General features: G+C 43.2%; 1 pseudogene; it reads left to right on the top strand.

Annotated features, from left to right (window-relative positions):
• The first annotated feature begins 16,463 nt into the window (after positions 1-16,463).
• On the top strand, positions 16,464-16,580 carry LOC114429936 (uncharacterized; annotated as a pseudogene).
• The last annotated feature ends 689 nt before the right edge of the window (positions 16,581-17,269 follow it).

Below are 17,269 nucleotides of genomic sequence, written 5' to 3'. Positions count from 1 at the left end.
GAATTGAGGAATTTTATGTCACAAACAGCAAAGTAAGCATTTAGTGGTATGATTCTCGCTTAGGGTGTGAGAGGTCCCGGGTTCAAATCCTGGACGAGCCCTGATGTTTAACTGTATTCCATTGGAGACCAACTCCTTGTTGTTGACTCTTTTCAGTTCCTCTCTAACTACCACACAGCTTTACAAAGCTAACAAAGTTCTATTCAGACTCATCCCAATCCAGAGCAGTTGTTCCACAGTAACACCTGCAGGAGGACGTCATCACCCAGTATGTGACCTGCACTGTGAGCTGTAAGGTCTTATACAGACAGGTGTGTGTCTGTCCTCATCAAGTCCAATCAGTATCATCAAAGACAGCTGGACTCAGATGAAGGTTAGAACCATCTGAAGGACGATCAGAAGAAATGGACGCACCTGAGTTCAATATATGAGAGTCACAGCAAAGGCTCTGATACTTAGGACCATGTCATATTTCACTTTGTCTTTTTAATACATCTGCAAACATGTCAACAACTCTGTGTGTTTCTGTCAGTATGGGGAGCTGTGTGGACATTAATGAGGAAAAATGAACTTCGATGATTTTGGCAAATGGCTGCAATATAACAAAGTGAAACATTTAAGGGGGTCTGAATACTTCCTGCACCCACTGTACACATAACAAATGAATGTGACTGAAACAACAGCTCTGTGTGTAATATAAATATACAAACTAATGTGATTTGATCAGAACATTTTAAAAGACAGTGATGATCTGTTCTTATTGTCTAAACAGGAACAGTTGAAGCTCAGCTTGCAGCCCCTGTATCTCAGGCTTCTCAGCTTCTCTTCAGATGTTTGGACGTTTCTGCTGGAACCTCTCATTTAATGACTCACATTTAGAACTTCTGACTTTATGTGGAGGAGGGATTGATTTTGGAATGAGGAGGCTGCAGCCTGCGATTCCACCACTAGATGTCAGCATTGCACAGCATTGGTGGTTCAGTTCAGATTGAGAGAATGCAAAGAGTGTGCAAAGCTGTCATCAAAGCAAAAGCTGGCTGCTTGGAAGAATGTCAAACATCAAACATATTCTGCTTGGTTTAACACTGTTCACTGCATCATTCCACATGTGTTCCTTCATAGCTCTGATGTCTTCAGGATGAATCTACAATGTAGAAAGTCATAAAAACAAAGACAAACCACTGAGTGACGTTTGACTGGTACTTGTCATCATATGTCCTAACCAGCAGGGGGAGCACTGATCATAAACTCTCTGTCTCACATGTTATTGTCATGTGTTTTATGGAAGATGATGCTGACTGTTGTTTTCTTGTTTCTCTCTGTAAACAGCTTGTAAACAGCAGCTTCCCTGAGGGGAAACTCAGCTAATAAATGATGCTGTAACCTCTGGGACTTGATCTGCTGGGTGGGAGTCCACTACATTATCCATCCATCCTCATCCATCCAGCTACACCCTCCCTCTTAAAATGCAGGCTGGAGGATGCGGGCATCGATCCCGCTACCTCTCGCTTGCGCTTACTGCATCGTGCTAGTCGAAAAGTAAGTAAGCCCAAAGTAAACCCACATTAGCCAATCACGTTCCTTTCCCTGGGCTTACTTTTGACCAATCACGTTCCTTTCCCTGGGCTTACTTTTGACCAACCAATCGCGTTCCTTCACTGTGGCTTACTTTTGACCCTTCCTCGTGAAAACAGTAAGATGAAGTTTACTTCACCTTATTTAATTTACTATAAATCGGCCATTGTCTGTTCAGATACAGTCTGTACCTTAAGAAAACAAAACAGGCCGACATAGCGATGTAGCGATTGGACATTATATAGCACACGATTTCTTCGACGTACCCGTCAACCTGTAAATACCGACCAAAAAATGTCACTACCATTGATCGCTATCGCTGTCATGGCCACCCGCTAACAGGCTATACGTGCAATTGATTCTCTGTAAACTGGTAGATATTGCTCTATTGTTCGTTTTATGTATATTTATATATATTTATGTACACATAACATACTAATATGCATGTAATACCTTGTAATGGTGTAAACCGCTTTTTGTAGATGTAAAGTAGCCTACATGTAGGAGGTCATTCACTATCTCTATAAACTATAAACGTAGGATATTGATCAGTTCAGAAATTCCAGTTTTAACATTAATATAGTAAAAGTTAAGGAATTCAGACATTGGGGTTTTCAAAATACATCAGAATAAATCAAAATAGAATACTTTTTACTCTTACAAATTAAGTTATGTTATGTTATGATGTTAAAATGGTTTGTTTTCAGGTGGGTGTTTTATTACAATCCCTCCCCTTTAACAACTTACCTCTACAAATATTTAAATAAAGGTACAATACAATAGCTCAATGAAAATAACATGGTTTCGCTTTGTAGGAGACACAGTAGTACACATTATCATAGTAATGTGAATTACTTTATCAATCCCTATGGGGAAATGAAGTAGCTTGTTAAATGATCACACTCTAAAAGTACAGGTATCTTTCAGATTGCGGTAATAGTGTTGTTCTGATTTTCATTTCAGAAAATGTATGCTTATCCGGTTTTTAAGCAGCAGTCGGCCACATCACAGCGTCTCCTCATGGCGCCAGCAGAGGAGGCGATTCAAACGCAAAATGTGGAATCTGGAAGGGCCAAACCTGAAGAGGAAGTGCTGGCGGAGGCCAGAACTTTTGTGAGTGCAAACGGTGGAGACCCCAGTGACCAGTTTTTGGTGCTTGCTCACTGCAAGCTCCAGTTTGGGAAGTACCAGGGCCAGAGATTTAGATGGCTCCTGGAAAACTCTCTGGGGTATGCATTGTATTTGATGGACAGCAAATCTAAAGAGACGGTGCAGGCAAACCCCCTGTCACAAAATAAGCAGCTGTTCATCCAGTACACATCTCTTATTAGAGAGATGGCAGAGGAACTGGAGAAGTTTAAAAGAAAGCAGCAAGTGCAAGCAGAAGCCCGGGAAACTGGAGACCAGGGATGTTTGATGGTAGAGTTTGGAGACTTCAAGGGCCGGTCCATGAAGGACGTCTATGAAGACCAGAGCAAGGAGGCCCAGGCTCTCATCAAGTACCTGATCAAGGCAGATGCCAGGCCCAAAACCAACATGGCTATTTTCAAGACATACGTCTTGAAAAGAAGGGCTTCTGCTGGAGCATGTCAGCCTGCACCTACACCTGCAGCCTCCAGTGCCTCTGCACCTACACCTGCAGCCTCCAGTGCCTCTGCAGCCTCCAGTGCCTCTGCACCTACCCCTGCAGCCTCCCACATGTCTGCTCCTTCACCTGCTGCCATCCAAACTGGTGTGTGGAAGACTGGCACTGTGAAAGCACTGTTGGCGCGTGGCAAACATTTGTCTCCTTCACAGCTGGCTAAAAAACTGATGTCACCAGTTAAACCCTGTGAGTGTAACTGCGTAACATGTACTGTATATGTATTCAGTTATCATTATGGCAGACTACACAGACTTATCCACTTGCTGTTTCCAGCCCCAGTACCGCAGTGCACTCTGCCAACAGAACCCCAGCCAAACATTTGGCACAAAGGCAGCTCTTCCCTACTGGTAAGTAACATCGTACATTGTTTGTCCTTGTGTCTTGTCAACAGTAATAATTTTATTAACCTATTAATAAATGCTAATAACATTTTTTATTTGTGCTGCAGGCACTTCTGTTGCCCCTTCTGGAGCGGGTGACTTTGCTGAAGACGATGATGAGGAGCTGGTATCTGCAGTGTCACAATATGAAGCACAGCAGAATACAGGTGTGGCATACGACACAAATGCAAATATTATGAAAATGTTTAGTGAAAACACACTAGTATTATTTTTGAGGAATAAAAAATCACTGTTTTTTCAAATATTTTTGTTTACAGTACAGGATTATGTCGCATCAAGCTTCAAGCGGGATGCATTCTTTGAGTGCACCTCTTCAAAACCTTAAGGGTATCCAAAGGTGTTGGTGTTTTCATTTGTGTTTCCCGTTGAGAAACAATCATTGGATAACATTTTCACTAACATCACTTGCTTTTCTCACTCACTATCTGTCTAATCCCCTGAACAGGACGGAGGAGATTCATTGTTTTAATGATCACAGTAACTGTTTTTCATCACTGCAACTGTGTGCACGCTTCATGTCTGTGGGCATCACTACTTTATACTAAATTCATCACAACTTATTTTTTTTGCTCTATTCCATCTAATCCTTTTCAAATACAGCTCTGGAAAAAATAAGAAACCACAGCGGTCTCTTATTTTTTTATGTCTAACTATTAATTATAATCATAATCTATTAATGCTTGTCCAAATGTATGCTGTGCAGGCAGAATGTGGACTGCGATCAAATACAACAGTCATCCTTATATTATTTTTTTCTGCATTTCTCCTTCAAAAGCTCCAGCCATGGCTCATTCAGAGGCCCGTGCTGGTCCGCCTCTAGTGGTAAAAATACCAGACCCTCCACATCATCAGCCACCTACTGAGCTCCCTCGTCACTGGAAGGATCAGCTTCCACCTTTCCAGCAGGAGTGGATCCGTAAGACCCTCTTCAAGGCCAACCTACACACTGGCAAGCCAGAGCTAGTGCCCCAGCTGAAGCTTTGGTGGCATCCTCCTCAGCCCCCTCTCATTCACAGTCAGCTGCCCGCCTCACCTGACCTCTTCTTCTGTCGGCCCCTTTTTTTATGGATGCCGCTGAAGATGTGGCAGTTCCCTCTTGTCTGTGTTCGCCCAGACTGTGGTAAACACAGACTAACAGCGGCAGGACTGTATCGTACTGTGCGCAAGGTCTTAGACATCGACGGGTGGTATGACCTTGCAACAGAGTACTTGGAGTGCAAACGCTGCACAAAAAAGTATCCAGCCTGGTCCGAAGACATCTTAGGACAACTGGATATGGGCCACCGCAGTCAGTTTCCTGCTTTATTGACATACAGGTAAGTCATAATTAAGATCAAACATTATTAGGTGCTTTGATTTGTGTTATTGTTTAACCAAAAACTGCATTTGTGTTATTACACTGGTCTTTCATTAGATACTCATGTGACAACCGGGTGGTGAGGATGATGAGGGAGAGGACATTGGGCAACAGTGTGACTCAGCTTCACAAGAAGTTGATGGAGCAACATGGTGAGGCATGGACGCAGCGTGTACTGCAGTACCTCACTGCCTGTGAGCCATTTGCAAAGTCCTCCCTTGTGCAGCCTCCTGTGTTCCTTGAGCCTCCTCCCTTACCTGCCATACCTAAACCTAAGTGGATGTTAGCTGTATACGCCAGGGATGTTCTGGGGCGACTGCATGAGGTCAAGGCCAAAATTACATCTGTCTTTGGGTCTGTGCTCAAGATTGACTCCACTAAAAAGGTATCACAGCATTTTACCTATACAGAATGTTGGCCAGATATAAATATGTTTGCGTGCATAATGAACACTCTGTTTGACCTTTTCCAAATAGGTCACAAAGAAACTTGCTGGGGCTGCTTCAGGGACAGCTGCTTGGTGCACAAATGTGGGAAATGAACACGGCCAAGTCCTTGTCTCTGTGCTCACAGCTGCCGAGGGACATGGATTGGATGCCATGGCAGCTGGCCTGATGAAGCGCTATCGGGAGGCAGGACAGATGCCCCCAAAAGTGATGTATGTGGACAGAGACTGCTGCAGTCAGCATGGCCAGTCTCGTGTTAAGGCCATGTTTTCAGAGTGGGATGACCTCGAAGTGCGCCTTGACATCTGGCATTTTATGCGCCGATTTGCTGCAGGTGTCACAACAGAGGCTCATCCACTCTATGGAGTCTTCATGGCACGTCTGTCCACGTGCATCTTTGAATGGGATCCAGAGGATGTCGCTGCTCTTCGCCGTGCAAAGGAGGGGGAGCTAGCAGCAAAGAAGACCGGCCACCTCTCAGAAAAGGCACTCAGTGCTCGCATTACCCGGAGGGAGTTGGCACTGCACTGCCGCAGGAGGACCAGAGGGATGGAGGAGACCACCAGCCTGATTGGATCACTGATTGATCACTTTGACAGTGTGGATGGGAAGGACACTCTGGGAGTTCCTGTACTGGACCATGATCGGATCCAGCAAATATGGAAAGAACAGCAGAAACATGTACTGTGTATCCAAGACCCAGAGAACTTCCCATTCTACATTAAGAAGGGGACACTGAAGAAAGGTGGTGTGGAGCTGTGCTGCTACAGGTGTGCCCATGGCTCTACCTCCCTGGAGTCTTTCCACCTCCACTTGAACCGCTTCATCCCAGGTATCCCATATGGATTACAGTGTCTCTTTAAGTATTATAAGCACTGTAACTGTTTCCATTACTTTAAAGTAATGTCACATTCTACAGTAATATTACAGTCCTTTTCTGATGTCAGAACAAGAAACTAATTTAATTACTTTTCCTCATTAATTCTGGTTATAATGATGATTTTTCATGTATTTACATAACTCTATTGCATGTAACCTCATAGTACCTCAAATGTAGCACATATCTTGCGCGTGTTTGACCCTTTTTTTCTATTTTATTTAACCTTTAGGAACCAGTGCCAGTGATGCACATTTTCAGGCCTATCTCCTTGAAGGCTTGATGCGATGGAATGAAGATCGGATGGAAGAGGCTGTAAAAGGAGCCTCTTCCATCCGATCATATGGCAGTGCCCTGCGAGAGGCTGTGGACCAGCTCAGCCGAGTTGTGTTGGGAAGCCCTGGGATGAGCGCTACCGCCCTCCTGGAGTATACACAGGCAAGAAATACTCATTTAACACTAATATAAATAATTTATTCATCAATCCACATTTTTGTATTTTGAAACATTATCTGTATAACCTTTTATGTTCTGGACAAAATATAAGAACACTTTCTTTTTTGTTTTTTTCTTATAGGTGAATTGCTGGGGGTGGAGTATCTGTACAGCCAGACAGGCAAAACATTGACTCCAGTGCTCCAGAACCCTGAAGAGGAGGACAGGTTGGTGGAGCAAATAAATGACGAGGACCTGCAAGATGAGGGATTTCAGGAGGAGATCATGGAGGACTTCCACCAAATCAGGAAGGACAGGCTCCTCCTCTGCGGCCTGGTCGCCGGCGCATCAGGGAGCGCCCCATCACACCTGTGCCCACAATACCTGGTCCCACAGCATCAGAAACTGCACAGCCTGTTTCAGCAGCTGGGTTAGGCACGTTAGTTCTGAACCCAAACATGACTGTGCCAGTGGTGATGGCAGCTTCTGGTACTGCAGCATCCGGTGCAGGCACAGCTCCTCTTCTTCCTGCGTCTGCTGCTCCTCTTCCTACTGTGTCCCGTTTCACTCAGAGGAACAGGCAGCGGCGGGCTCTGGAGGAGGAGAGTGGAGTCCAAAAAAGGAAGCATGTGAGAAGGGTTACCTTCAACACATGCAGCAAATGTGGGCATCCTAAAACAGCAGAGTTTGGCCACAGTAGATATGGTAATGCCACATTTTGCTCGCGTTCATCCAGTGGAATGTCTCTGGATGAGTGGCTGCGCCAGCAAAAACATCCACAGTAAACACTGTACAATGTTTGGCCTGTATATATTGTATATAAGCAATTTTCTTATGTTTAAATCAACAAGCCTGTCTGTCTTTATGCAGTGCTGTTGAATGTTATTGTATAATTGTACATTGTGTAATATTTGACCTAATATTTGACCTGTATATGTTGTATATATTTTCACATGGGTGAATGGGCTGAATAGTATTTTATAGTCCTGTATGCAGTGTGTGTGTGTGTATTCACTTGTATTTGTTTTATATTGTTCTGATAAATCATATAACATTTAAGATTCACTCTGATCTTTATCAAAGAAGCTCCCACACAAAAACACGTTGACTGCTCATTGTTCATATTATTAAACCATAAACAGGTAACATCACAAGTCATTGGACGGGGCATATAAACTAAAAAACATCTGTTGATATTGTAATATATTTAAACATATCTAAACTAGCTAAATCAATCATTAATTATTTTACGCACGCTGTGGGATTTAAACCACTCCAACAACTCTATACATTGTCGCACAGACTACGGGTTCGAGTCCAGCCCATAGCAGATGATTTGTTTCATATTTCACTTTAAACTCCTTTATAATGAACAGGATATTGCCTCAATACCGCTACACGAGACAGTTTGTCCGCGCACAGCGGGCTCACATTTTCTCAACTTTTTCCCTTGCTGTGCGACAGCGAGAAAATCGGACCCCTTCTTATGCTAAGCAAGCGCTCTACCATTTGAACTAATCCCCCTTGTATAATGCTCAATTGCAAGTCAATCAGACTCACTACTCTACATGACGTGTACTAGTGAAGTCTTGGAAGCATCAGACTTTTAATCTGAGGGTCCAGGGTTCAAGTCCCTGTTTGGCAGAACACTTTGTACTCCCTCTTGCTTGTACTCCCCTTCCCTCTCTGTTAATGTGCTTGGACAGAGCTCTGTGAACAGCCAGCCTCTTTGTGTCTTGCCCTCCTTGTGCAAGGTGTCAATGGTCGGCTTTGGGCAAACTGTCAGTCAGCAGTCTTCCTGTGGTTGTGCAGCCTACAGAACTAGACTGAGACCATTTAAAGGCCTTTGCAGGTGGTTTTGAGTTCATTATCTGTTAGAGTGGCTCCAGGTGTCTTCAATAGTGAACCTTTTCACATATTCTCATTTCCTGACCTACTGAATGTGGGTTTTCATTGGTTGTCGTTATAACCATCAAATTAAAAGAAATAAACACTTGAAAGTAGAATATCATCAAAGGTTGATTTATTTCAGTAATTAATGACTACAGCTGGAGCAATGCACAGACTGTGGACTTCTCCATAGACTGATCTGTGTAGATAGGACACCAGGATTACTGTCCAAACAAAAGGTTCCACTGAGATTTGAACTCAGATTGCTGGAGTCAGAGTCCAGAGTGCTAACCATTACACCATGGAACCTCCACTATGTGTAAACCTGCCTGGAAGAGAACCAGAGACATGTCTTGTCCACTGAGTTTTTATGGCCTTAACCACTAGTCTTAAATTGGAATGTTTATGACACCATCAAGTGATGATCCTGTGTCAGGATGTTGAACAAGGTCACAGCTTTTGCCTTAAACATAAGCATCTTGTTTGAAGACAACTTTGACAAACATTGAAGGCCAGTGTTTGGAGTAGTTTGTTTGGTTTCTCCATTGTACAGATCAGAGCATGCCTCACTGCACTGGACTGCATATATCCAGGGGTGGACTGCATGTGTCCAGGGGAAGCACTGCATATATCCAAGGGTGGCAGTAACAGTATTACAAATACTCAAGTTACTGTAATTAAGTAGTTTTTTCTGGGTACTTGTACTTTATTTTTAAGCCAGTACTTTTACTTGTACTTAAGTACAAATGTAACAAAATAATGTACTTCGCTATTTTTAACATCACAATTCGTTACTGAGTACACTTATTATTTGACTAATGACCGGCCTTTTCTTAACCAATAAAGATACCAGTTACAACTGACCAACATGGCTGACATTTGACTGACTGACAGACAGTCCGTCCTATGAAAGCCAGGTGCACGGTCACTGAAGGGGACATCTGATTGGACCCTTGGACCTGATATAAAAACCGTGTGGCGAACGGTCAGACCCTCCTTCATCAGCTTATGAGGTAAGACGTGGTTTGCTCCTCCTGCTTGTTGTTAGCTTACTAGCTTAACATGTTCATGCTGATAATGTTGCTACATGTTTAAACCTCTAACCCGGGGGTGATGGTGGGGGGGTGTTCTGGAGCCTATCCCAGCTAACTTCGGGTGAGAGGCGGGGTACACCCTGCACAGGTCACCAGTCCATCGCAGGGCAACACAGACAAACAACCATTCACACTCACACTCACACCTACAGGCAGTTTAGAGTGACCAATTAACCTAACTTGTCTTTAGAATGTGGAGGAAGCCTGAGAACCCGGAGAGAACCCACACAGGCACAGGGAGAACATGCAAATTCCACACAAAATCGCCACCCCAGTCAGAATGGAACCAGGAACCTTCTTGCTGTCCTCTTGCAGTCCTCTGCGGCAGCACGGTGGTGCATCATGATGCATTTTGCAGACATGGGCCCCACATTTGGCACAGTAGCTCCACACTGGAATGCATGTCCTCAGGAAAACAAAAGGTTAAAGGTGCTTGTTGGAAGAATTCTACCTTAATTTGCTTTTTACTATTAATTAATTATAGTGTATGGTGATTAATCATTACTATCATAGTCCTGTGATCCTGTTTTATGATTGTGCTTGTGCCTATTCTAAGATGTGTGTATTCTGAGAAGTCGTGTCTGTCAGATAACAGAGGGTATAAGAAGGAGCTGCTCTGAAAGACCTTGAGCACTCCTACAGAGGCTGCTGTCTGGTGTGTGACTGCTCCTTCCTGCAGGAATAAAAGCACTTGATGATGAACGCTGATATTTCCTATCTGTTTTATTCCTAACATAAATTGGTCGGATCCCAATACGCACTTCTCTGGCGGCTGCTTGATAGTGCACACTGACGAGGGTTTGCCTCCGCTAGAAGCAGGGAGCCGCTGGAGGAGGGAGAGCTGACGGGATCCTCATTTGAGGCTGCTCACTAGAGGCTGCTGATCATCCTGATCTCAGAGCAAAATGTGACAAATAGACACCTTTGTTCATTAGTGGGAGCATCACTTCGCAAGGGTGTAATAGCATGGACGGAGGGGGCATGTCCCCACCAATAATTTGATCACCTCCTGAACATAACAGATTCTCATTGGGTGCAGGAGGGGTTAAATTTCATTGGAATCTTAGGCCCCCACCAATGTCAAACGCAAATCTACACCCTTGTCACTTTACCATTTTGGAACTCCAGTGAAATCTCCAGTTGCTGTCATCCATTTCCTCTGCTTGTTCTTCTTCCTCTTCCTCTTCCTCCTCTTGCTCTTCTTCTCCCTCTTCCTCCCCAGTGGTGCTGCCAAGGTCCTCCTCTGGACAAAATTCCTATGCGGATACTTCCTGGCTGTCAGAGGATGATGTGTTTTCATCATGGCCTTGGGGGACCTCAAAAATGGCAGCAAGTGCCTCTTCAAATGTAATCTCCTCTTCATGGTTGCTCGTGGTGGCATGACTGGCCAGATAAACTGTACCATGTTCTTCTAGACTTCAAAGATGCACCTACATAAACATGGTGCACACATCCAATAGGAGAACGGACCATCTGTATGATCTATCTTTTCATCATTTGAATTTACATGCACGCACACACACACACAATATATTCTCAGCAACACTAACACCACTTGTTTATCACAGAGCTTGATTTTTTAGACTTTGATTTAACACACCACTCACACACACTCACATGCACAATATGATTCTCTATTGTCTCTTTTATATCAAGCTGAACACCCAAAGCCATTTTTATGAAGTTCAGTTATTTTATTTCCTTGCATTTTGCAAAATTAGGTCTTTATAAAAACTGTGAGGGAGCTGTGCCCCCCCCCCCCCCTTGTGTGTCATAACACCTAAAATGTGTTTTGTTTTTTTTTTTTTTTAAAGGAAAACGTTCAAAACTATAAGGGATATGTTGGGAAAACATAATATGTCAGGATTAGAGTATATCAAAGATTTGCTGATATAATGGGAGTCAATTGGCCAACGTGTACCTAAGGGTGCCGAACGTAACAAAAGTTTTTATCTCCCATTGTGTACAACTTGCGAAAGTGGGGACAATTGATGTTTGTAATAATCATAAAAAAATATCCCTGGCCAAGTTTTGTACATTTAGCCTTTAAACTGACAGAGATATTGAGAACCAAAATCCAAAAAAAAGCAAAATGTACACGTTTGGGCCCTAGGATGCCCAGAGGGTTAAATCATAATAGACGGAGTGCTAGGGGTTATTAAAGCCCAGGAGATGCAGTCATCAGTTTAAATGGATACAAACAAAAGAAATGTCAGACTAACATGATAATCAGAGCAGGTAGGAGATGGCTTACCTTGTACAAGGATCAGAAACACCTAAACATCTTTATGTGTTGATCTGCTTCAGTCCGGGACATCAGCAGCAGGTCCTGACTTGATCCTTCCGCCCACCTCTGCAATCTAACAGGAGTGAAACTATGAGGAAATGAACGCCTCTCCTTTCCTCAGAAGTGATCTGGCAGGCTGGACTTCATTCCAGAGATGTGTCACGCTGTGGGAGGACCAATCAGAGCTCTGCACAAAGTCAAGCTCAGGTTTATGGTCAACAGAACGGGACCCCCTACAGCAACAGTTGGAGAGTTCAAATTTCAGAGTTCATTTAATCAATTTCAACACTTTCAGAGTTAAATTGTGTCCAGTTGTGGAGTTGTTTGACAGAGTTGATGAAAATCACTGCCGAGGTGCAATTAAGCCCCGCCTCTGCCTCCGCCCCAGAATGGCTGACGTGCATGTGGGTGTCAAGTTTCATGCATGGGTGGTGTTAAGGGTAAAACACTAGGAAATATAATAAAAACATACTATATACTATATTATACTAAAAATACTCACATACTTTTATGTTTTTTTTTGGTCAGCATTTATTTCACTGCTCCTCCAACCACCCACACTCATGGTGCAAATCCTTGATTCAGGACTGAGGCATCTGTTTGCTCATATTTTCCTATTGTGAAGACCATCAGTGAAGAGCGTTGTATGCATGTGTATGTGTGAACATCTGGACAGCACAAGGTGTGGGTGGTTGTGGTGCCCTGTCCTACCTGGTTAGTACTGTGGTTATGCTGGTTGAACGGCCTTCTATGCCTCACAGTCTCACCTCATATTTTCCATGTTACTTTTGAGCGATAACATTATATCTCACAAAGACCTCTAAAGAGCGATGAGTGAGTGTGGTAAATGTCATTCATCTGGGTTACATAATGGACGAGAGAGTAAATCAATTGAACTAGGCTTTTTTTGTCTGTACACAGCAAATTCAGAAGAGTTACATTTCTGGTGTCAAATTTAGGAGTTAGGAGTTAATTAACTCTTAACAGAGTCAAATGTTGTATGTTTTACTCTCTGAGCACTGATAGTTGGTGTTGAAATGTCAGAACGTGTGAGTGTCACAATGACATGTATCAGATTAAAGAAAAGTATATTTACAACATACAGTGTAAATTAGATTCAACACTGAGAAAGTTAATGTCTAACACTATACACTAGAGTTGAGAAAAACTAACTGGTCAGTGCTGGAGAGTGTTGGAGTTTAACTCTGAGAATAGTGACTAATACCTAGCAGTATTAGTATAGCAATAGTAGCAGTATAGTACTGGTTCATATACATGTCTATATAATGTTATAGTACTAGTAATTAGTAGTATATAGTGACTAATAGTGACTAACCCAGTCTGTAAAGCCATTGGGGTTATAAATATTTAAAATGCTGTAAAGGAAGTCAGATAATTAGACTGAAGACATGGATGGGTTAACAGTGGATAGAACAGGTCTGAGTGCAGAGTCACCCAGCTGTCAGACCGGTTCTGACACTTCCTTCATATTTCACTGATCATGAGACCTGAGGGCTGATTGTAAAGAAAAACACCAGAAGTTACACAACTTGTTGTGAAGCATCAGTTACAGTGTGACTCTGACCTGTGTTGTTGTGTTGAGCAGATGGAAATGCACTGTGCTGCTTCAGACTGACTTTCATCTGTCAGCTTTGCATCACATGCTACATGACTGCAAAACACTTTGTGCACTTCTTATGTCTGTGTCTGTGTTTTTACAGCAGCAGTGACATCATGAGCAGAGCAGCTCCACCTCTGCAATGTGGCCGGAGTGATGTCAGAACCAGACTGACTGAAAGATTGACCATATTTTCTGGATTATAGGGCGCACCGAGTACAAGTCCACCGGACTATGACTAATAGTGCACCAACCTCTGAATTCCTCTTAACTTAAATGGTGCGGCTGCAGGGCACTGAGAGTGAGACATTTCAACAAGTCCTCACTGAGAAATGATGAGCTTCACCGCACAGAAACTCCTATGAATATACTGCAAATGAGTAAAAGGCGACTACTGTGCGCTCATATAGCTGTCTGGACTTAGCGACCTATCGACCAATCAGAAAATAGAATTCCTTGTTGCCAGGTGAGGTCTGAGGCTCAGCTGCAAGCACACGTTCCATGAATGCTCGGAGCTCAAAGTGTGGACAAGCTAGAGAACGTCAGGAGAGGGACAGAACAGCTGCCTTACATCTGTGATGAGACCTACTCAGTGGCCGCCGTCATCTATTTGTGTCGAGTTGCAGCTTGAAATCTTAACAACATTAAAGATAAATCATTATAGAAAACAAGTATTTACAAAAAACGGACACTCCTTTGAGGACAACAATGTCCACATCCTAGACAGAGAGGAAAGGTGGTTTGAAAGAGGAGTCAAGGAAGCATCTATGTGAAGCTGGAAGAACCTTCCCTTAACAGAGGTGGAGGTCTCAGACATCATCTTTCTACCACATACAATGCAGTGATTCCATCCATTCCAGGAAGTCTGCACAGACTCACAGCAAGAACAAAGGGCTGTCCACCAGTCCCCCTCCAGTCTCATAGTCGTTAGCCCGGGGTGGGCAATTCTTTTTTTGCGAGGGCCACATAGACTTCCATTAGAAAAGCAAAGGGCCACATTTCTTTCATCAATAATAATATGAATTGAATTGGAGCTCACTGGCACAGTGTCTACCTTTATAAATATGCTCTTGTTACATTTTCATCACTGTAAGCAGTGTGGGGGCATCTCGGTGTCACATCGGTCGGAGAGTTGGTCATTGGGGTTTATAAAGGTTAAATACACCTGCATGCTTATCTATGACAGTTTTAAAGCTACAAGAAGCTTTTGAATGGATTCAGTTAAATCTTAATTCCCTCAGTTAGTTTCTGGGTGATAAGATGAATAAATACATGCTGACTTGAACCCTGCCTGGACCTTCCCCCACCTCAGCTCCATACATTACAGGCCAGTAGAATGAGTTTGCTCAGACAGACCTGTCCTTCTCATGTTTCCTGGATGACTCACCAAACTGAAATGAAAGTTCTTACTTAATTTGAGCCTAGTTTAGTTCTAATCTAAGGATGGATTCCACAAACATCTGAAGCTGAAGGTTTTTATTTCACTATATGAACTCAACACTGACCTCATGTGTCCGCCTGTTCTTGTTCTGGTGAAATAAAGGTTCAAATAAATAATGTGATTTAACCACATAATAGCATATAAAACTATAATCAGATATATGGAACTACTAAAGTTACACCAAGGTAACTAACTGGTTCATAAATGGCTGCGCGATGTTCCATTATCAAGAACGTTGGCCATCTTCTGTGAACATATCCGCCGGTCCGGGTTTTCCTTCAACAGTCATGGTGCATTGAAAGGAGGAGCGGGCGGATCAGCTGCTCTCGGTGTGTGCGCGTGCATGTGCGCTTAGTGTGTGAACGCGGACGGGAGGAGAGAGAGAGAGAGTTGCGCAGAGTTGAATGAATGGAAAGATAGATATATTATAAAATCGCATTGGCGGAAAAACACCACAGAATCAGTGTGTGGCGGAGGGAGCTGATGATGTGAACCGGTTTGTGTGTTTACTGCTCTCTCCTCTGTCCTCTGTGTGTCCAGGTCCACTCTGAGTGTTGCTGTTGTATGTTGAAACACACTCCGCACAGAGCAGCAGATGATGTGAAAGATATTTTTACAGAAGAAAACCATTAGAGTTCAAACCTAGAGTTCCCAAAGCTCTGAAAGTTGGACAAGGTCTGAGCTTTTTAAGAGCAGATGTCGGCTGCAGCTCCGCGGAAACATCTGAATGCGCCGTGGCGTTTCTTCACGCTTTACTGTACATTTCAGCATAGTCGCGCAGCATTTTAAAGTGTACACAGCGCGTCTCTCCAAGAGTAGATGGGATAACAGTGCAGAACAGTGCTGCAGCTTAGAAGAAACGAGGGTGGGAAAAACGTTAGCGGTGATGCCGTGCTGACAGCTGATTCTTGCTGCCTTCTTCTTTCTTTCTTCTTCTGTTTCTTCTTCTATTGTGCGCACGGTCCGCGGGCCGTACTTTGCCCAGGTCTGCGTTAGCCAGTCGTTACACACCTGGCCCAGGCAGCCAGAACATCCAGGTAAGGATGGACACATTTAGTGCTATTGTTTGTTTGACCCAGACCCACTGAGGTCCTCCTCCACATATAAAGCATGTTTCCCACCACAGGTAGAACTGATGAAGCTGCTTGGAGGAGCAGAGAAACGTCTTCAAGAAAACTCTACAAGTCCAGACGCCTCGCTTCAGTGGTCTCTATGAACATGACCTGGATGACATGTAAACATACAGTGTGCTCTTTGTAATCTGTATTCTGGCTCTAAACAAGTCCCCTTGTGAGGGTTGAAGTCACAATCTTCAGATGATGAACTGACTCGCTGCCTACTGCACTAACGAGGCTCAGAAAGAGGTGAAACATGGTCTTTCTCTTTTTCTTCTTAAAGCTCACGGCCATACTGCTCTAGAAACGCCCGATCTCGTCTGTCTCGGAAGCTAAGCAGAGTCGGGCCTGGTTAGTACTTGGATGGGAGACCGCCGGGAATACCAGGTGCTGTAAGCTTGAGCCTCCCTTGGCCAAGGGAGGACTGCGTCTGGTAACGTATTGCGTCACTTCCTGTTTTGACACTGTCCTGTTTGTTCACTTAGTGTGCGCTGTAGGGGTGGGCGATACTGAAGATTTCAGTATCGATCCGATACCAAGTAAATACAGGCCAGTATCACCGATACGATTTCATGATCATAAATAATTATTTTTTTGCCTTCTTTTTTGCCTTTAAATAGATTATCGTGATTAGCAGAGTAATATACACAGAAACATTTGTTAAGTAAATCAAGCTGCAAACAAAAGTGCAGAACTGTATAAGTTTGATATTTTAACTTCACAATCTGTCAGCAATGCTCCTTGTGACAGCCATGGCTCTTTGTGAATCATGTAGGTGAAACAGCATGACTAAGATACATTTATAAAAGTTTCACCTATCTGCATGTAGCCTAAATATGAAGAATAAAGATCCTTCAACAGTTATCACCAAAGCCTAATTATATTAATCATACTGAAATACATATCATTATAAAACTTATATAATACATTATAGATATATTTTGGAATTTGAGAAAAACGAGATTTATTTCAGCTGGTGATGTGATGACTGTTCAGCCATTCTGCTAAAATTGCATGTCTTATCACAGCACTCAGAAAGACACCATTAATTCATGCTGCAGATTACTCAATCTAAACCTTCACTTTTT

The sequence above is a fragment of the Parambassis ranga genome, unplaced genomic scaffold (genome assembly GCF_900634625.1).
Source record: "Parambassis ranga unplaced genomic scaffold, fParRan2.1 scaffold_21_arrow_ctg1, whole genome shotgun sequence".
In the NCBI taxonomy this organism is placed as follows: domain Eukaryota; kingdom Metazoa; phylum Chordata; class Actinopteri; family Ambassidae; genus Parambassis; species Parambassis ranga.
This window is presented reverse-complemented; position numbering and strand designations above follow the sequence as displayed.